Source organism: Eutrema salsugineum, unplaced genomic scaffold (assembly GCF_000478725.1).
Source record: "Eutrema salsugineum unplaced genomic scaffold, Eutsalg1_0 scaffold_3, whole genome shotgun sequence".
NCBI classification, from domain to species: Eukaryota; Viridiplantae; Streptophyta; class Magnoliopsida; order Brassicales; family Brassicaceae; genus Eutrema; species Eutrema salsugineum.
The window spans coordinates 16,440,492-16,462,065 of record NW_006256756.1 but is presented as its reverse complement, the minus strand read 5'-3'; the positions used below and the strand labels follow the sequence as shown (position 1 = coordinate 16,462,065).

The window sequence follows — 21,574 nt, the reverse complement described above, 5'->3', positions numbered from 1 at the left end:
AATTCTTTACCACTCCTCAATGTGATGGCGTTCACATATTCCTTGGGGTTTGGCTCCGGCTTACCTGGTAAAGTCGGGCCTCTTGATGATGTAGAGGCTTGGTTTTGCTTAAGCTCTCTGATATCTTGCTGCATTGTTGCGTGCTGGCTCTCAACTCTCTTCTGACCCTGTAACAGTTGCTGTAGAATCCCACAGACATAGGTTCCCATCTGATACTTACCCGTTCCCTGAATCTGTTGCTGATTACCCATCAGCTGCGGATTGAACCCTGGTGGAAACTTGTGTTGCTGCGGTTGGCTGTTGAAGTTGTTACCCTGAGCCGCTTGATTCTGCTGAGTGTAGCCGTGCTGTTGCCCACTGAACTGTTGCTTGGGCTGGAAGTTATTCGGAAATGGAGCTTTTTGAGCATAGCTTTGTTGTTGTTGTTGAGCAGGGTATACCTGGTCTTGAGGGTTAGCTACATTTGGGTTTCTGTAAGAGAGGTTGGGGTTATTGGTGTAGTTGTTAAACCGCTGATACCTCTGCTGATTCCCTATGTAGTTCAGCTCCTCTTGAGTTAGACCATCTTCATTAACATTGTCAAAACTTGGCCCTTGCTCATCAAACTCGGCTACAAAGTATATTGGCTTTTGAGTCGCCATTAAAACCTTGTCAAGCTTTCTCTGAAGCTCTCTTATATCCTTCTTCATGCGCTGTTCATCACTAGATCCTTCTGAACGGTTTGCTCTATCAAAGTCTTCACCATACGTGTCATTGGACATGGCGAGGTTTTCCACTAGTTCCATTGCCGCATTGATCTCTTTCCCAAGAAAATTTCCATTTGAAGCTGTATCGAGTTGGTTTCTGATCTTGGGGAGTTCACCTTGGTATAAAGTACTCAAGAGGGATGCCTCTGAGAAGCCGTGGTGTGGGCATTGGGTTGTATAGCTTCGAAACCGTTCCCAAGCTTCACTAAAGCTCTCGTTGTTGTGCTGCGTGAAACTTGAGATCTGATTCCTGAGCTTAGCCATGCGTGATGTGGAAAAGAACTTTGATAGGAACGCCAGTTTACACTGCTCCCATGTTTGTATAGAACCCCTCCGGAGGTTCTTTTCCCACTGGTGAGCTTTATCACCGAGGCTGAATGGGAACAAGCGTAGCTTGAAGCTATCTTCTGAGACGCCATTGATCTTGGTTAAGTCGCAAACCCGATCAAACTGATCTAGATGCTCTAGAGGGTCTTCTCCGGCTAGATCGTGAAACTTTGTGTTCTGCACCATATTGAGCAAGGAAGCTTTAACTTCAAAGTTGTTATTTTGAACCGGTGGTGCTTGAATCCCGGCTCCATATTGGTGCGCATTAGCTCGGTCGTTCTCTCCAACAAAGACCAGAAGTTGTCTCTGAGCTGGTGGTGGTGGCGGATGAACATGATGGGCTTGTTGCTCATTTCTATTATCTTGTTGTTGGTTTTGCTGAGCAAGCCGTTCGTTTCTTTGAGCCTGTTGCTGATTAACGTAGGCTTGTTGTTCATTAACGTAGGCTTGTTGTTCATTTCTTCCTGCCTGCGCATGATTAGCCTGAGCCTGGTGCTCGGCTTCTTGAGCCTGGTTCTCGATCCTTTGCTGTTCTGCCATTCCAAGCCTTTCAAAGTGCCGTTCTCTCTCGCGAGCTCGCCTCTCAATCCTGTAGATGTTATTGTCGTATGGTAAAGGCGGTTCTGTGCTACGAGACCTGGTTTTCATGCACATGAAATCAAAACAAGAACTTGCAAAAGAGTCAGTAAAACAAAAGAAAGTAAAGTTGGCAACGGCGCCAATTGATAACTAAGAGTTTTCACTCTTTAAAAAGGTTATCAATACCCCTGTCCATGTAGTACAAGGGGTTATCAAACCAAACTTGTGATGGAGTCACTAATCTATGTTACTAGTAATCTTAAGTAAAGATGGAGTGATAAGAGTTTTAGCTAAACTAATTAACAAGTGAATGAGCATAAAAATGAAGCAAGGGATGAGATTTAAACAAAGTAGAGATGCAAATGACTAGGAAATGATTCGATGATGATAATATATGATAAAGGCAGAAGCTTTAGACAGGATACTTGACTCGGGTGCTTCCAAGCTAAACTAATGGGTTAATGAATCATTTTATCAAGCGATTTCATTTAACTTTGAACACAAGGCATGTTAATCTTCTCATGAAAGTATTAAACATCTCAACTGATCCTCTTTCATACCAAAATCCCTTTTGAGAAGCATGAATCAGTCAGCAATAAGATTCAGTTCAAAAATGTCATTTAAGAGAACAAACTATCACTCTCGCGATGAAAGACTCTTAAACCTTTAACCGAGTTGTTCAGACATTCCTACAAACACTTTTGATGCGAGGTATGTCTCAGATCTGAACCTCAAGTGACGTGCTTGGATCCAGCTTAGAGATCTCGTCGGTTAAAGAATGAAACATGCAAGACTAGACACCTAAACCCACTAATCTATCTTGAAAGCACCCTAATCTACCTATCTAAAGCCGCATAAACAACTACTCACTGATCATAACGAGCTCACAAAGTCCTTTGCAAGACGTGTAGCTGGTCATGATAAGGAGTTTAATGCTGGATGATAAAAGAAATAAAGAAAGAACAAGATTCTGATGCAAAAACGAGATATCGGATTAGATTAATCAAGTTTCACAAAAGAGGCAAGTTCTTAAAGCTAAAAGATGATAAGAGATAAGATGATTAGGTTTTTGGTCCTAAAATGTATTTATAGTAAAGGGAAAGTGTCGCGGGTCAGCTCGGAACAAACCGGGTACTGAGCCGCCTTCTTGGGTTGATGGGTGAGTGCCACGGTGTGTCGGAGAGTGAAGCCGAGGTCTTTATGTCGAGGAGTGCACGTGAGCCAAGATCCAAATGGAGATCTCGTGAAGAACACGTCAAGAACATGCATGAACCCTAGTCTTTGATCCATCTTCATGTGTGTGTTCTTGAGTCGTCTTGTTCTTGATTCTGGGGTTCTGACAAGGAACCCCGCCATAAAATGTCGCAGGGCTTGGTAGTCGAGGGGTTCGGGAGAACAGAGTCCGGCATGCACGCCCAGGCCATTACACCGAGGTGCACGTTCAACACTTAGTCATTTCTAGCTTCATTTCTTACGTGTGGATGCCTTGATCCCAACGTGCCGTGGCGTCAGCACGAGGTCTAGTCGAAAATACTCCCAAGATATGAGCCTTGACTTGAGCAATGTCGAGGTGATGATGCCGAGGCCTGAGAAAATACTTAGCGCGTATCGCGACTCATTTAGGCTCGTGTCGACCATCTCGCCTTCCGGAAGCAGTAACTTTCAACACACGACTCCAATTGCTCTGAGACCAGTTCCATAGTCAAGATGACTCAATAAGCCCGAACTTCGGTGAAGAAACCGTCGGAGATTGAGAAGTGGAAGGCTTCCTGGATTTCACATCTTTGCGCCGAATTGGAATCACCAGAAAATAAGCTCTTGGACCAATGTGAACTCCGGAGACCTTATCTTTCAAACCATTGCTCCGAATTGAGTGATTCGAAGCGTTCTGAGATGAGCTTTCACAGATCTCAAACTTTGATGAAGACCGGGCAAGCTAGTTCGGACCGGAAAGGCTCCGTCCGTCGTGATCTTTGAAATCCGCTGTTCGGTTCTCGAGTACGCGCAATACTGGTGCTTCTTCCGGAAGACGTATCTTTCTCCTCACTGGTCTGAATTGGATGATTCCAATTGTCCCGGGATCTTTGCTTGATTATCTCCAACTTTGATGAAGACCCCGCCAACTGATTCGGACCGGAAGGTTCCCCGGATTGCTGATCTTTGAAATGCCCGGGCAAGGACAGGTTTTAGCCGAGAAAAGCTTCCCGCGGTAAGGAAAATGACCGAGGGCGATGTACCGCGGCAAGCTTTTTAGCCGTAAAATTCCGTTTGCCTCGGCCAAAAACTTACCCCAGGGTAATTTGCACCCGATACTCGACCTTGGCCGATTTTGGTCAATCGGTAAGGATTTTGGCCGATAATGACCGTCCGGTAAACTTTTTGACCGAGGTTTCTGTCCAGCCGGTACGAGTTTTGGCCGAGAAATTCCTCCAAGCGGTTTTCAGCATTTTTGACCCTTTTCTTCACCGTTTCTTTTTCTGCTCCTCTTCTTAAGCTCCAAATGGCTTCCAAAGCACCTGATAAAGACTTCAAAACATGCAAAACTCTTTGGGACCTAATGCAAGCCCTAAATCCTATTTTGATGCCTAAAGACTCAATTTACATGGGAAAACACATGATGAGGACTCTAAAATGTAACCTAGATGATGTAAAATATAGACCTATCATAGACCGTGAAACTTGGTGTTCTGCACCATATTGAGCAGGGAAGCTTTAACTTCGAAGTTGTTGTTTTGCACAGGTGGTGCCTGAATCCCGGCTCTATATTGGTGCGCGTTTGTTCGGTCATTTTCTCCAACAAAGACCGGAGAAGGTTGTCTATGATCTGGTGGTGAAGGCGGAGGAACGTGGTGGGCTTGCTGCTCATTTCTGTTGGCTTGATGTTGATTCGGTTGAGCAAGCCGTTCATTTCTTTGAGCCTGTTGTTGGTTAACGTAGGCCTGTTGCTCGTTCCTCTCGGCCTGCGCTTGATTAGCCTGAGTCTGGTGCTCGGCGTCTTGAGCCTATTGCTTATTCCTTTGCTGTTCTGCCATTCCAAGCCGTTTACAGTGCCTTTCTCTCTCGCGTGCTCGCCTTTCGATTCGGTTGATGTTGTTGTCGTAAGGGAGAGGCGGTTCTGTGCTGCGAGACCTGGTTTTCATGCACCTGAAAGCAAAGCCAGAACTTGTTAAAGAGTTAGTAAAACAAAAGAAAGTAAAGTCTTGATCTCAAGAACAAATAAGAGACTAATGCTCCCATAAGTTGGCAACGGCGCCAGTTGATAACTAAGAGTTTATCAGGCTCTTTGTAGAGGTTATCAATCCCATGTCTTGTAGTACAAGGGGTTATCAAACCAAACTTGTGTATGAGGCACTAGTCTATGTTACTTGTAATCTTAAGTCAAGATGAACAAGTAAGAGTTTTTGGTAACTAATCTACTTAATAAACAAACAAGCATAAAAATGAAACGAGAGATGATATTTAAACTAGGTGAGGATGCAAATGACGATAAACAAACAAGCAAATGATCGGATGATGATGATATATGATAAAGGCAGAAGCATTAGACAGGATCAAAGACTCGGGTGCTTCCAAGCTAATTTGGCGAGTTAATGAATCAATATTATCAAGCGGTTTCATTTAACATGAACTCAAAATATGATAATCTTCTCATGAAAGTATTAAACATCTAAACTGATCCTCTTTCATACCAAAATCCCTTTTGAGAAGCATGAATCAGTCAGCTTTAAGATCAAGTTCAATAAGTTATTTAAGAAGGTCAAACTATCACTCTCGCGATGAAAGACTCTTAAAACTCTAACCGATTGGTTCAGACATTTCTACAAACACTTTTGATGCGAGATATGTCTCAGATCTGAACCATAAGTGATGTGCTTGGATCCAGCTTAGAGATCTCGTCGGTTAAAGAATGAAACATGCAAGACTAGACCCCTAAACTCGCTAATCTATCATGAAAGCACCCTAATCTACCTATCTAAAGCCTCTTAAATGGACTACTCACTGATCATAACGAGCTCACTAAGTCCTTTGCAAGACGTGTAGCTAGTCATGATAAGGAGTTTAATGCTGGTGAATAAAAGAAATGAACAAGAACAAGATTCTTACGTGAAAACGAGATATCGGATTAGATTAATCAAGTTTCACAAAAGAGGCAAGTTCTTAAAGCTAAAACAGGCAGGAAATAAGATAAGATAAAAGATGATTAGGTTTCTGGTCCTAAAATCTATTTATAATGAAGGGTAAGTGTCGCGGGTCAGCCCGGAACAAACCGGGTACTGAACGCTCTTCTTGGGTCGTCGGGTGAGCACAACGGTGTGTGAGAGAGTGAAGTCGATGTCTTGATGCCGAGGGGTGCAAGTTAGCAAAGATCAAGATGAAGATCTCATGAAGAACACGTCAAGAACATGCATAAACCCTAGTATTCAATCCATCTTCACGTGCATCCTCCGAGTCAACTTGTTCTTGAATCTGGGTTCGTGACAAGGGACCTCGGCATGTAATGCCGAGGGGCTTGGTAGTCGAGGGTGATAGACAAGACTTTATGGGTCTCAGGGCTATCAATCCCCTTTGTCAAAGTAGCATAAAAGAGGTTGTCAATCCAAGAATGTGGTGATAAACACTAAGCTATGTGATCAATTTCTCAATTCAAGTAAACAGGTGAGGTTTTGATTGATTAATAACAACTAAAAACTTAAACAAGATTAATGAAAGAAGTGATCAAACAAGAACTAAGCAAATGATAAGTGATGAGAATGTATGTATGATGATGAGAAAGGTCTTAGACATGATAGTGGATTAGGGTGCCTTCAGTGATAAACTAATGAGCTAATGAACCATATGATCAAGCAAACCATTCAACTTAAACATCATTAATTAAGTTAATCCTCTCATGAAGGTTTCAACTTCTATGCCAAAACAGTTTCTAACCAAATCATCATTAGTGAAACATGAATTAACAAGCATTAAGAATCAGTTTAATCTGTCATTTAAGCATATAAACAATCATTCCCATGATGAATAATACTTAAACCTCTAACAACCTTGGTTCAGGCATTTCATCAAACACTTTTGGTGCATGAAATGCCCAGAATCTACACCACATATGATTTGTATGGATCTAGCATTAAGAACAGGTTGTAGAGAATGGAATATGCATGATCTAACCCCTAAGCTCACTAATCTACCACTTAAGCACCCTAATCTACATATCTAAGACCTTAATATGGAGATTACTCACTAATCATGATCAACACACTATATCCTTTGCAAGATGTGTTGTTAATCATGATTATAAGTGTGTAAATGAAGAGATAGATGATAGATTCAGAAGAAAACAGCTTTAAACACCAAGATCTCTCAAACTCTCTTGATTAAACACTTAAAAATCGATATTTCTCTTCTTAAGTGGAGTCTTTTCACAAAATAGGCAAGAGACAAAGGGAATAAAGCTTGAGTCTTGGGGAAAAAACCCTAAAAACTATTTATAGTCTTTAAAAACGAACCAGGTCAGCCCGGGACAAACCGGGTCCTGACCCGGCTTTAATGGATAAAGTGGCGAATGTGCGAGTTGGTCAAGAGTCTCCCAGGTCGCATGCCCAAGTCGCACAGGTGAAGAAACTGTATTGTGAGACTTAAATCTCTTGGTCTTAGCCGCACGCCCATCTAGATGTGTTTTGCGAGTCTTTGTGCGGCTCAATCCTCTTCTTCTTCAACTCGCATGACTAAGGCAAAATCTGGGGAAGGTGTGTGTGCGACTTCGTCATCCCTTAGTCCCAAGCCGCAAGCCCAAGTCGCACAACCAGAGGAAGAAGCTTGGACGAGGTAAAACTCTTGTAAACTCAGCCGCATTACCTTCTCGGAGTGATTTGCGAATCCGTCTGCGGCCTGGTCTCCACTACTCTTCAACTTGCACGACCATGTAGCAGGGGTCTTCAGGGATGTGTGCGGCTTGATCTCCAGTACTCCCAGGTCGCAGGCTCAAGTCGGTGTAGATTGCGAGTCTTCGTGCGGTTTAGTTTCAAGCGCGGCCAACTCGCATGCCTAAGTCGCACGGTTGTGGACTTAGCATTTTTCTTGCTCGGAAGCCTCAGACCTTATCCAGTGATACCTTACTCGCACTTCTCAACTCGCAGCTCAACCTCGAGGCATTCATCTTCAGGCGTTGCAAGTTAACCAAGTCGCAAGACAATCTCGCAGCATTGAGGGCTCTTCGGACCTCTTCACATTCAGTAGAGAGTAACTGCCAGGATACTGGTCCAAACGGTGTAATTCTAGTTTCAGTGCACAGAATACTCATACATCTTCAACTTTGATGAAGGGCTTGAGCTCAGGCGACGTCGGTAAAGGCTCCGTTCCGCCAGTTCTTTGACGCGCGTTGCTTTGGTCTTTTATCAGCTCCGAGACATGCACTGTGTCCGATCGCCGTAACATTCAGCTCACAGCTCCAAATGAGACGATCTCAAGTGTTATGGAAACTAGACTCGAGCCTCTTGATTCTTGATGAAGACTCTGAAAGGTGAATCGCATTGCAAATCCTTCGTCCCACGCGATCAAAGTGAGGGTTTTGGCTGCGCCAAACCATCTGTCCGAGTTGTTGCACACATGTGAGGGTTCCTCCACGATCCCAGCTCCAAGTTGCTCCCAAAAGTCTCCAAATGACCTGAGAACACTCCTAAAATGCAGGACACTCTAGGACCTAATGCAAATCCTAAACAAAGCTAGAATCTAAGACAAACTCTAACAAAACTAGCTCAATGTATGCATGAGACTCAATCTGGACAAAAATGCAATCCTAAACATGACAAATTATGAATATATCAACTCCCCCACACTTTTCCTTTGCTTGTCCTCAAGCAAAAAGAGCAAATGAGAGAAATAGGTTGTATGCATTGGGAGTTCATATTCCTTAATGAGAGAGTGTATCACTAAAAGAGTTCAAGGCTCACTGTCCTAGTTGCTAATTCTAAGATGCATTGCAAACAAGATTACTCACAAAATTTTTAGCCATACTTATCAATGAATGAATCAAGCTCAAGATTAAGTTTTTCACAAACAGCCTTAGTTCCTGATAACACTGTATTTTGACCACTTTTATGGATCGTTTTGAAATACTTTTTCTATGTTTTTAATTGCTTTTAAGTACTTTTATCACGTTTTTCTAGTATTTGTAGTTCCAAGACTCTTTTCAGGTAACTTAGGGAAAAGCTTAACAAAATGGACAGAAAACCTGATTTCAGCTCAGAGTCAAACCGTCAGAAGTTCACCCCTGATTGAAGGCCTTCTCACCGTCTGATCCAGCTCAAATTTGGAGACCTTAAAGATGGAAGTATCAGCTTTCCAGTGCACTTTACAGCTTGGCAATCCAACGGTTCAGTCAAAAGATACGCGAAGAGCAAGATGTCCCGTAAACCAGCTGGCCAACACTTCCACCCGCGGCCAACAAGCATTTTCCCGCGGTCAGGAGCATCCCGACCGCGGCAAACCACCCATTCCCCGCGGTCAGAGCACTCCCGACCGCGGCCATCAAACTCCAAGCCCAAAAAGCCCATTTCTGAAGCCCACATTTGGAGAAACCCTAAGTGACGTCCAGAGAGGTCTTGAGCACTATAAATACATGTCTTAGGAGCCCTAGATATCGTGTAACCTAGAACCTAATACCATCTATCATTACTTCATACTTTTATTGTTTTTGCTTTAGATTTTAGGGAGAGAGAGATTTGTTCTCTTGAACCCTTGTTCTTTCTTTTTCAATTTCGATTTCTATTCTACATCTTAATACTATGTCTTTGATTTTGTTCATTATGTCTGAGTAGTTTTATTGTTGGGATTAAGGGATTTTCGATGGGGATTTATATGTTCGATGAGGATTCGATGAGCTTTTGAGCCGAACCTTAGAACTTTTTCTTCTGAATTCGTTTTTACTGCATGAGAGTAGCGTCATGAACTACAATCTGATCCAGATGCTTGGTGACACGAAAGTGTTCATCAGGTATCAGATCTAGTTTGGGAGAGCAAAACAAACATAGGAGTGGAAACCTACCTATGGGCGATTTGTGAATTAGGACGAGTCTTAAACATAATGCATCTCTTCTCTTCCAGGGCCAGAGTGGAAACCTACTGGTCATGGTTGAGAGAGATAGTTGTCTATGATCACGACAGTGGTGTATTCATACGTCCGTGACTCCAGTTCAAAAAGTTTAAGCTAAGATCTTACAAAATTTCCTCTCAAGCAATGTTTTGAATCGTTCGTACCCCTGAGAAAACTTCCCTGAACCCCAATGCTTTCTTTTCCATTGATTTACACCGATTTTCTTTAAAGCTTTAGTTCAATATTGTCTTTCCTTTTTAGTTCATTTTCATTTAAGCATTAGAATATCCGTTTTTATTATTTTTAGTTATTTCCGTTAAGTTTAGTTATTACGTCATTTAATTTCCGTATTCTCTTTTAATATTTTGTTTTTAGATTTTAAACACACTACCAAACCCCTACAAAACCGTTTTTGTTCTAGACTTCCTTACTTTAACTTATTTCAAAGGCTTTTTGCAGGAAAAGATCCTCCTTCCCTGTGGATTCGATCCCTAAGTACTACATTCGATCAGTTGTGTACTTGCGGCTATTGATTTCAATTAGGGTAAAACTTGACAACCCTCACGACAGCACACATCAGTTCCAACCTTTTGACATTCATTAAAGCTCATGTGAATCATGCTTATGCAAATCATGTGAACTCACTTGTCTTGGGACAGGGTCATGAGACAAAGATGATCTCATTTAATGTTTTGGCTTCCATTCAGCTCAACGGATCACTCAAGAAGGAATAAACTTTAACAGAATGCTAAGGGTAAAAGGCATCTGGTGCATACAAGAGCAGCATCCCATCTACCCAATGCGCCAAATTGGTCTTTCACCTTAACTCTACTCCCATGAAGATTACATCCTAGCTACTCCTCTCTCAAGACATTCATTGCCTTATCAACCCTCTCCTCACTTCACTCTCATTCTTCTTCTCACCAGGGGCTTCATCTTTTCAACTTTAAACTCAGGTTTTGGGGTCTGAATATTCCACTTAGCTCTTTCTCATATAACATTTTCTAGCCTCTTTTCTTTTCCTTTCCAACACTTGAGCCTTTTTGGCTTCTTTTCTTTTCTTTTCACTTAGAGGCTAGACTTTCTTTTTTTCAAAACACAAGAGCTTTTCTTTCTTTACACAGCAGACCCCAAACCTCTTTCTTTTCTTTTCCAACCCCTGGTTTTCATCTCAAACTTCCTCTTTTCCACTCAGTGTATCTCAAGAACTCTTCCTAGCCTACTCTAGACTCATGATGCTGAGCTAGATCTACATGAGACCCTACTCTTGTCGCCCTAAACCCAACACTTTCTGTCAAGTTTATTCAGAAAAAGGCCTCACATCTCTCACTATAGTATTTCAGGCTTGAAGGAAGGTTTGGTTAAAGGCAGGGAACTGTCTCAAAGTGAGAGAACAGCTATTTGAGCTAGCAAAGAGTGGTAAAAGGGATAAGAGAGCTCAAATATTTTAAGGGTACCCATGAGTTCACAATGACATGCACAAGCAATGATAATTAGATTGTCAAATTAAGGTTCTCACTTAGATAAGGCTGGACTAATCAAAGCTTGATTCACTTAACAAGTTCAAAGCATGGATCAGTCTTGATTTCATTCTTGTTTACATGCAGCAAAGAACTAGAAACTAGGGCAGTGAACCGAATTCTTAAAGCGATATTCTCTCAAGGAAAAACCTATCATTACTCCCTTGCATTGATGCAGCCTACATGAATATGCAACTAGACTCAATCCTAAAAATGAGAATGCAACTACATGATCATTTTTTTGTGAAAATTTTTCAGATTTTTCAATTTTTTTGGTTTTTTATATGCACTTAGATGAAACTACATGAATGCATGCAAGAATGTGACTCAAGACTCAAAGTATAAAATAAGAACAGAGAAAAAATGATTAGTAAAAGATGAAACTCCTCCCCCACACTTAAATAACACAATCCCTTGTGTTATAAAAGCATGAGAAAGGAGTTAAAGCAAAGCAAACAAGTAAAATGAAAAAGAGAGAAGAAAATCTACATGCATATGTACAAGGTGTGGAGTGTTACCTAAGAGCTGTGGAAGTCTGACCCCAATGAGTAAGAGGGGTTTGAAGTGTGACCGGATGGTGTCTCCCAGGAGTGATGGCTTGCCTCATCAGAACCATCGTCAAGATCCACCCATGTTGTGCCATATGTGACCAGGGCCGTGCAGTTCATGGAACTCTCTCCAACTTCCTCTCTGTTCCTTGGTGAAACCGGTGTTGGAGATCCACCTTTGCAAGTGTTTTCAAGCTTCTTGATCCTCTTCTTCATCTCCTTGATGCACTTTGCCATCTTTTGGATGGTTTTGTCTTGGTACTTGCACCATTGTTGGAGAACACCAATCTTTTGTTGAGCTCTAAACCTTGAAGTGCCTGGCTCTTCCCAGTTGTAATCATCAAAGTGATATCTGTTTCCACCAAAACGTTTTTGAGGTGGAGGCAGATCAGCATCTTGAGCACCAGCAGCACTTGTGGTAGCATCTTCAGCGGTTGCCTTATTTTCCTTGGAGGCTTTTTCTCTGCAAGCTTTCTTGTACTTGAGGATTGGTGGATCAGTTTGGACATTGTACAGCTCTTCCTTCAGCAAGAAGAAGTGAATGTTCCTCTTTACTTGGACTGGGGTGATGGAGGGATTGGGCAGGAGAGTTTGGACTGGCTCATTAATTAAAGACTTGAAGTTGTAGACCAGCTTGGCACCAACTCTTCCCTGAAGGAAACCGATCTTACACAAATGGGCTTCATTAATCAGATCAAACCTTGCCTTGTTCTCCTTGAATCTGTACCCCTTGGCCTTCAAGATCTTTGTTACAACCCATCCATGGGTCAGCTTTGCATCCTGCTTTGTTGAACCCCAATTGCACTTTTTGTAGAACATCAAAGACCTTGCTAAGTGAGAGGCAAGGCAAGGTGTGTAAGCATATCCTTCATAGGGCTCCTCATTTTCATGAGTTGGCATCAACTGTTTCAGCCCCACACCAAGGAGCATCAGATCACCTTTGTGAACTCTTCCAACATCAATTTTGAAGTAGAAGCTGTGAGAGAGAATCTTGTGTACATATCTCAGCACTGCATTCCTTATCCAAGAGGACTTAGCTGCTCCAGCTGTGTACTTCCCAGAAGCAATTGATCTCCATAGAGCCTAAACATTTTCTTTTCTGAGATTGACCTGGTTGGAGAGAGGAACATTTCTAGGTGTAGAAAACCCAAAAATCTCATTCAATTCCTTGAATGACACTGTATAGTCCTTTCCTTTCACAGTAAACTCCATGTGTCCAAGTCCATCCCCTTGAAGAATTCTTGAATCCCTTGGGTAGTATATAAAAGCTTCAAAAGAAGCAAAGAACTCTTGAGACTCCTCTTCATATGCGATCTCTCTCATCTCCAAAAGTGACTCAATGCCCATGTTCCCAAGCAAAGCTTTGACATCTTCATAGATGCCAATCTTCTTCAGAAAGTCCACATCAGGTAACCTCCCTTGCTTGATCTCCATCTGTTGAAACTTAGCCAGATAATCAGGTGTTTCTGGTTCAGTTTTCTTGATCCTCTTTGAACCCTCTTCAATGGTGCCTTGGGAACCACCAGCCGAGCTGCTTGAGCCACTCTCAGTCTGTTTATCATCAGATACCACAGCCAACTGTTTCCCTTTCTTCTTGGAACCAGAAGCAACCACCATTGCTTTCTCCTCATGCCTTGTCCTTTTTGGCGCTTGATCACCTTTCCCTTGCTTTGTGACTTTCTTGGTGACTTGGCCTTTTCCTTTTTGCTGTGAAGACCCTGAGACCAAACCCTTGTCCTTGGATGCAGTGCCCTTCTTCTTGGCTAGAGAGTTGGTTCTTTCTGTCATCTGCCAAGAAATTTCTCAAAACAAGATTAGCAGAAGATCAAAGTTCACAAAACTCTCCAAAATTTTGAAAGAATTTGTTGCAAGAATCGATTTTAAAAGCACATGAACAAGTTTCTCAAGCCAAGCATCAATCCAATAAGTTCATAGCAATGCAAAAACAAGAGTGCAAAGCAAGGACTCAGCAAGAAACAAGTTCATTTTTTTCCAAGGAAAAAAAAATCGAATTTTAATGAATTAACTTGCAACAATTTTCAAAACTCAAGAACAATGAATCACCAGCAAAGTGCTCTGTTTTCCATGACTATCTAGCACCCTAGCATTTATAAAAATATTCCAAGGTCTAAAACAACCTATCAAAATCGATTCCACACCTTGAAATTCAAAAATCACCATTGAAGAACATGGAAAAATATGAATTTTAACAGAGTGAATACCTTGGGATTATGATGCAACGAGTTCAAAATACAACAGGATGATATTTACAAATCAAAAACGAGCTCAGAGCACTTTGAATCAACGAATTTGGTGGAGAAATGAGAGAGTTATGATGAAAACAATGGAGAGAAATGAGAGAAAAGGAGCAAACTCGTGGTTTTGGTGAGGAAGAGAGAGTGTGGGACAAGGTCAAGCCTTTGGACTGGTGGTCAATAGATCTATTTTGACCAGTCAAGGCTTTGACCTGTCCTTTTCTCGTTGACCGGCCTCCTTTCTCTCCTTGTGCGACCTGGAACCGCTATTACCGAGCCGCACGACCAATTCGGTGTTAGATGGATTTTTGTGCGACTTGGCCCTTCTCCTTTCTGTCCCGCATGCCCAAGCCGCAGTAAGAACTTCTTTTGCACGGCTCAGTCCTTTCCTTGATGCTGCTACCTGGCCATTCTTGGAGCTTGCCCGAACACCCATGCCGGTGTAAATTGCGAATTCTCATGCGGCATGGTCTTTTGTGCGTCCAAGTCGCATGACTAGGTCGCACGATCGGCCACCTAGACATTTCCATGCTCCTCCTCAATATGCGGCCTGCTTCCTCTGAACCCACTCGCACGCCCAGGTCGGTGCATTTTTCGAACCTTCCTGCGACCTGGGCTTTCCTGATTCAAACCGCATGACTTTGTCGCAGGATCTTTCACTTAGTCGCCTCTGGATCCCTCTTTTTTTTTTATGCGGCCTGGGCTCTTGGACACCAGCTAGCAGGACCAAATCGGTGTGATTTGCAAGTGGAAGTGCGGTTTGGGCTTCCCTTGATCCAGGCCGCACGACCAACTCGCATGATCTTACACTTAGTCGTCTCGGCCTTGCTTCCCTTTGTGCGGCCTGGGTTCTTGAGTATCACCTAGCATGACCAAGCCGGTGTTATTTGCGAGTTCTGCTGCGGCTTGGCTTCCTCTTATCTGACCCGCAGCATCAGGTTGCAGGATCTGTACACTTAGACGCCACGGCCTTCTTCATTTTGTGCGGCTTGTTTAAACCGCATGCCCAGGCCGGTGCAGTTTGCGAATGTCCGTGCGACCTGGGCTTTCTTGCATCTGACCCGCACTACCAACTCACACGATCTGGTCCTTAGGCACCTCGGCTCCTTTTCCTTCTGTGCGACTTGGTCTCTTCGTAAGTCAGGCTGCATGACCAAGTAGGTGTAATTTACGAACCTTCCTGCGTAATTTACGAACCTTCCTGTGGCTTGGTCCTCTCTTTAGCTGAGCCGTACACCTACTTTGCAGGATTCTACACTTGGTCATCTCAGGCTTTTTCTCCTGGTGTGCGCCTTGGTCCGTCTTGGTTCTTCTCGCACGCCCAGGCCGGTGTGAATTGCGAGTCTTCATGCGGCCTGCTCTGTATGTGCTGAGCCGCATTCCCAGGTAGCACTCAGGCGTCCTCCAAGTTTTCAGGCCTTAAACACCTCTCTCAGCCTTCTCACATGCTCCAGTCCATTTATTACTGAGCCATGGCCTCCAAAAATCACCTAGAACCTGAGACCAACTCACAAAACCCATCAAAAAGTTCTAAAATATAAAAGAAAAGAAGCAAAGAAAAGATTAAAAGCATATTTACAAAGGATAAGCTTGGGGTGTCTCCCAAGAGCACTTTGTTTAAAGTCTCTAAGTTTGACTTTGGAAACCTGTTTAATAGGCTGGTGGTGGATCAAGAAGGGGAACTGATGTAGCTTCCTCCTTCCCTTGTGAAACTAGGTAGTGCTTGATCCTTTGGCCATTTACCACAAACTCTTGACCATTCTTTCCTTCTAAGACAACAGCTCCATATGGCCTGACTTCAAGAACCTTAAAGGGACCAGACCATCTAGACTTAAGTTTCCCAGGAAACAACTTAAGTCTAGAGTTGAACAGCAACACCAGATCACCATCCTTGAACTCCCTTTTCAGAATCCTTTGATCATGCAGAGCTTTGGTCTTCTCCTTATAGATCTTTGAGCTCTCAAAAGCCCCAAGCCTTATCTCTTCAAGTTCATGGAGTTGAATGACCCTTTTCTCTTGAGCTGTCTTGATATCAAAGTTCAGCAACTTCACAGCCCACAAGGCCTTGTACTCCAACTCAACAGGAAGGTAGCAGCTCTTCCCATATAGCAGATTGAAAGGTGATGTCCCAATAGGAGTTTTAAAGGCAGTCCTATAAGCCCACAATGAATCATCTAGCCTTTTGCTCCAATCTTTTCTGCTTGAGCTAACAGTCCTCTCAAGAATGGCCTTGATCTGTCTATTAGATATTTCAACCTGGCCACTAGTTTGAGGATGATAAGGAGTAGCTACCTTGTGTTTCACTCCACGCTTTCTCAGCAAACCCTCCAAAGTCTTGTTCACAAAATGAGATCCTCCATCAGAGATGACAACCCTGGGTACTCCAAATCTTGGGAAGATAATGCTCTTGAACAGCTTCACTACAACCTTGGAATCATTGGTAGGGGAAGCAATGGCCTCAACCCATTTGGACACATAGTCCACAGCAACAAGTATATCCTGATTCCCATAGGATGAAATGAAGGGCCCCATAAAGTCAATTCCCCAACAATCAAAGATCTCAACTTCTAGAATTGGGTTTTGAGGCATCTCACTCCTCTTTGAAATGTTTCCATGCCTCTGACAGGCATCACATGCTGAAACAACGAACTGAGCATCTTTGAACATTGTGGGCCACCAAAACCCACTCTGAAGAACCTTTGCCACAGTCTTGAATGCTCCCATGTGACCCCCAAAAGCTGAACCATGACACTCTTGCAACACAGGTTGCATCTCCTCCTCAGAAAGACACCTTCTATACAGCTGATCTTTGTTCAGGACATACAGGTAGGGCTCATCCCAATGTTATCTTTGGACATCTCTGAAGAACTTCTTTCTGTGGTAAGCATCTAGTTCAGGTGGTTCCATTCCACAAGCAAGAAAGGTCACAATATCAACAAACCAGGGCATTCTTTTCTCTTGGATGCTATCCACTTCTTCAAACTCCAAATAAGAGTGGAGCACCATCAATGATTCCTCAGGAAGACTGTCATTAAGAGGGACTTCAGAGTCTATTCTCAACCTAGAGAGATGGTCTGCAGCTCCATTCTCTATACCCTTCTTGTCTTGTACTTCCATATCAAACTCCTGAAGTAGAAGAACCCATCTTAACAGTCTAGGCTTGGCATCTTTCTTTGTCATCAGATACCTGAGGGCTGCATGATCAGTATATACAATGACTTTTGATCCCACCAGGTAGCTTCTGAATTTATCAAAGGCAAAGACTATTGCCAGCATTTCCTTCTCTGTGGTAGCATACTTCTCTTGGGCAGAGTCAGATAACATGAAGCTTCTTATCCTTCCTCTGTCCAAGTACAGCCCCAACTGCAAAATCAGATGCATCTGTCATAACCTCAAAAGGAAGGGACCAGTCTGGGGCTTGGACAATTGGTGCACTGACTAATGCATCCTTGATCATCTTGAAGGCCTCTTCACACTCAGTATCAAAGATGAAATCAACTTCTTTACACAACAGCCTTTTCAAGGGTCTGGCTATTCTTGAGAAATCTTTGATGAATCTTCTGTAAAACCCTGCATGCCCAAGGAAACTCCTTATCCCTTTGACTGAAGTGGGAGTTTGCAGATTCACCATCACTTCCACCTTTGCTCTGTCAACCTCTATGCCCTTCTCAGATATCTTATGCCCAAGTACAATTCCTTCCTGCACCATGAAGTGGCATTTCTCCCAATTCAACACCAAGTTATGCTGCTCACATCTCTCCAAGACCTGTGACAAATTAGAGAGACAATCCGAGAAGGAGGAGCCATAGACACTAAAATCATCCATGAACACCTCCACCTTCTCTTCAATGATGTCAGAGAATAAATGCATCATGCAACGTTGAAATGTGGCAGGGCCATTACAGAGACCAAAAGGCATGCGCCTGTATGCAAATGTGCCATAAGGGCATGTAAATATTGTTTTCTCTTGGTCTCTTGGATCTATGGGGATTTGAAAGAATCCAGAGTACCCATCGAGAAAACAAAAGAAGGGATGGTTTGGAAGCCTCTATAACATCTGATCAATGAAAGGCAAAGGAAAATGATCCTTTCTAGAGGCTGCATTGAGCTTTCTATAGTCTATACACATTTTGTGTCCTGTTATAGTCCTAGTAGCTATCATCTCATCCTTCTCGTTTTTAACCACTGTGATCCCACCCTTCTTGGGCACAACATGAACAGGAGATACCCATCTTGAGTCAGAGATTTGGTAAATTATCCCTGCCTCAAGAAGCTTGAGTATCTCCTTCTTAACCACCTCCTTGAGGTTTGGGTTAAGATGTCGTTGATGCTCAATAGAGGACATAGATTGGTCCTCTAGGTGTATCCTGTGGGTGCATATGTCAGGAGAGATCCCTCTAATATCTGCCAAAGAGTATCCTATGGCTCTCCTGAACTTTCTTATCTCACTAAGCAATGCACTCTCTTGATGCTCTAATAAGCTATCATTGATGATCACTGGATATGTGGAGTTTAAGCCCAAGAAAGCATACCTGAGCCCTGTTGGTAAAGGCTTGAGCTCAACAGGGGGTGCATCAGCTTCATTCGAATCCTTATCCAAGCTGCATTGGCTAATGTCTGATCCTTTGATAGCCAAAACCTCAGAGCCACTTTGTTCCAGTTCCAAAAACCTTGTCTCAGGACCAAGTTCTCTAGCATTGTCCAAATACATCTTGTACCCTTCACTTTCTTCTGCTAAGAGCCCATTGTCTCCTTTTTCTTGAGTTAGAGTAGCTTGAAGAGGTTCCTCAGTATTAAGTTCCTCAAGCAACTCATCAGCCAACTGATCCATTGTCTCCACATAGAAGCATTGACCTTCAATGGTGGGTTTCTTCATCATCTCATTCACATCAAACTTGAGCTTCTCAGACCCAAGTTGAAGCTCTATTATCCCACCTCTCACGTCAATAATAGCTCCTGCTGTGGCCAGGAATGGCCTGCCTAAGATAAGAGGATCAACTGGTTCCTCATCCATTTCCAGCACAACAAAATCAGTTGGAACCTCAAAACCACCTATCTTGACAGGTAGATCTTCCAACATTCCAACAGGTAGTCTAACTGATCTGTCTGCAAGGATAAGAGAGATCCTTCAGGTTTGAAGACTCTAAATCCCAGTTTCTTAGCTATGGAGAATGGCATCAAGCTGACAGAAGCTCCTAGATCACAAAGACATCCAGAAAATAGCAGAGGTCCAATGGCAGAAGGGAGTGTGAAACTCCCTGGATCAGTCAACTTTCTTTGGTATGGACTTCTTCTGAATGATAGCACTGCATTCATGACTTAGTACCACCATGCCTTGAAGTTCTTTAGTCTTGTTCAGAATGGCATCCTTCAAAAACTTACCCATCTTTGGCATCATTAGAAATGCATCAATGAGAGGCATAGTGAGTGGTGTCTCATTGAGTGCCTTCTCAAATACAGCTCTTGCCTTGTCTACAAGTTGCTTCTTAAATCTCCCTGGAAATGGGAGCTTGGGTTGGTATGGAGGTGGTGGCACATATATCTTTTCTGGTTCAGGTTCCTTGGCTACCTCTTTACCCTTTTCTTTCCTTGATTTCTCAGCAACTTGATCATCTTTTAAGACTGCCTCCCCCTTAGTTTGATCATTGTCTTCAATGATCACATTGTTGTTCTCAATACCAGGTAACTCCTTTCCACTCCTCAGTGTAATGGCTTTAGCATATTCCTTGGGGTTGGGTTCAGGTTTTCTAGGTAGGTGGCCTTGGTTCCTTGAGCTTGAGGCCTGGTTTTGCTTCAATTCCTTGATTTCCTGCTGCATGGCTGCATTTTGGCTTGCAAATATCTGTTGACCCTGAAGCAGTTGTTGTAGAATCCCAACCATGTCTGACCCCATCTGTGGCTGCTGCTGAACCGGTGGTGGCTGAAACTGGTGTTGAACCGGCGCTTGCTGCTGGAACTGTGGTGGACCAAACCCTGGTGGTGCCTTTTTCTGCTGTGAACTGAAACCAGTACCCTGAAATGATTGATGTTGCTGACCAAAAGCCTGATTCTGAGCAAACTGATTCTTGGGTTGGAATGACCCTTGAAAGTTGTTCTTGGGAACAAAGTTCTTTGGAGCTTGAGAATTGGGATAGACCTGGTCTTGTGGGTTAGCTACATTGGGATTCCTGTAAGACAGGTTCTGATTGGCATTGCCATACTGATGTCTCTGGAACCTCTGTTTCCCAATGTAGTTAAGCTCCTCTTGGGTTAGACCTTCTTCACTTATGTTATCAAAGATTTGAGAAGGTTCCTCATACTCTCCTACAAAGTGCATTGGCTTTTGAGTGGTGAATTTCAACTTGTCCAATTCACTTCTCAACTCCTTAACTTCTCTAGTGAGCCTCTGTTCTGAACTTGAACCTTCAGGTCTATTTGATCTGTCATAGTCTTCACCATAAGTGTCATTGCTCATTGCTGAGTTCTCCACTAGCTCTAAAGCAGCATGTATCTCCTTTCCCAGAAAGTTTCCATTGGAGGCAGTATCCAGATGGTTTCTAATCTTGGGAAGAACTCCTCTATAAAGTGTGCTGAGAAGAGAAGCCTCACTAAACCCATGGTGTGGGCATTGGTTTGTGTAGCTCCTGAATCTCTCATATGCTTCACCAAAACTCTCATTGCTATGCTGAGTGAAGATAGAGATTTGATTCCTTAGTTTAGCAGTTCTGGAGGTGGAGAAGAACTTAGATAGGAAGGCTTGCTTGCATTGTTCCCAGGTTTAAATGGAGCCTCTTGGAAGATTCTTCTCCCATTGGTGAGCTTTGTCACCAAGACCGAAGGGGAATAATCTTAGCTTGAAACTGTCCTCAGAAACTCCATTTATCTTTGTCAGGTCACACACTTTATAAAATTGATCCAAGTGTTCCAAGGGATCTTCCATTGCTAGTCCATGGAACTTTGAGTTCTGGACCATATTCAACAAGGATGCCTTCACTTCAGAGTTGTTGTTTTGCACAGGTGGTGCCTGAATTCCAGCTCCATACTGATGAGCATTGGCCCTCTCATTCTCTCCAACATAGACCTGTGGCTGCTCATATCTCCTTTGCTGGTGTTGGAAGGGCTGATGTTGGTGGTGCACCTGTTGTCTTTGTTGTACATTGGCCTGATGCCTCTGCTAATGAGCTGGAGCTTGGGTGGACATAAGCTTGCTGTTGATGCACCTGTTCCTGATGAACATTACCCTGATGTAACCCTTGACCAACTCCATTACCAGCTGCATTACCAGCTCCATTACCCTGAGCCTGTTGCTCCATTACCAGCTGCATTACCAGCTCCATTACCCTGAACCGGTTGTTCAATGTCAACCACATGCTCTCTTTGGTCTTCCATATCAGCCTGATCAATCTGTCTTCCACTCCTGTCCCTTCTCCTCCTTGGTACCAAAAGATTAATGGTGTTCATGCACCTGAATTATAACCAGAACTTGAAAATAATCAGTAAAAATAAAAAATAAGCACTTGATCTCAAGAACAGA

General features: G+C 43.1%; 2 non-coding genes across 2 annotated transcripts; both read left to right on the top strand.

The window, feature by feature from the left end:
• The first annotated feature begins 897 nt into the window (after nt 1–897).
• LOC112085547 lies at nt 898–1,004 on the top strand. The gene has a single exon (XR_002898850.1). It is a non-coding gene; the product is annotated as a small nucleolar RNA R71 (small nucleolar RNA).
• A 19,647-nt stretch (nt 1,005–20,651) lies between these two features.
• On the top strand, nt 20,652–20,758 carry LOC112085607. Its single transcript, XR_002898908.1, has one exon. It is a non-coding gene; the product is annotated as a small nucleolar RNA R71 (small nucleolar RNA).
• The last annotated feature ends 816 nt before the right edge of the window (nt 20,759–21,574 follow it).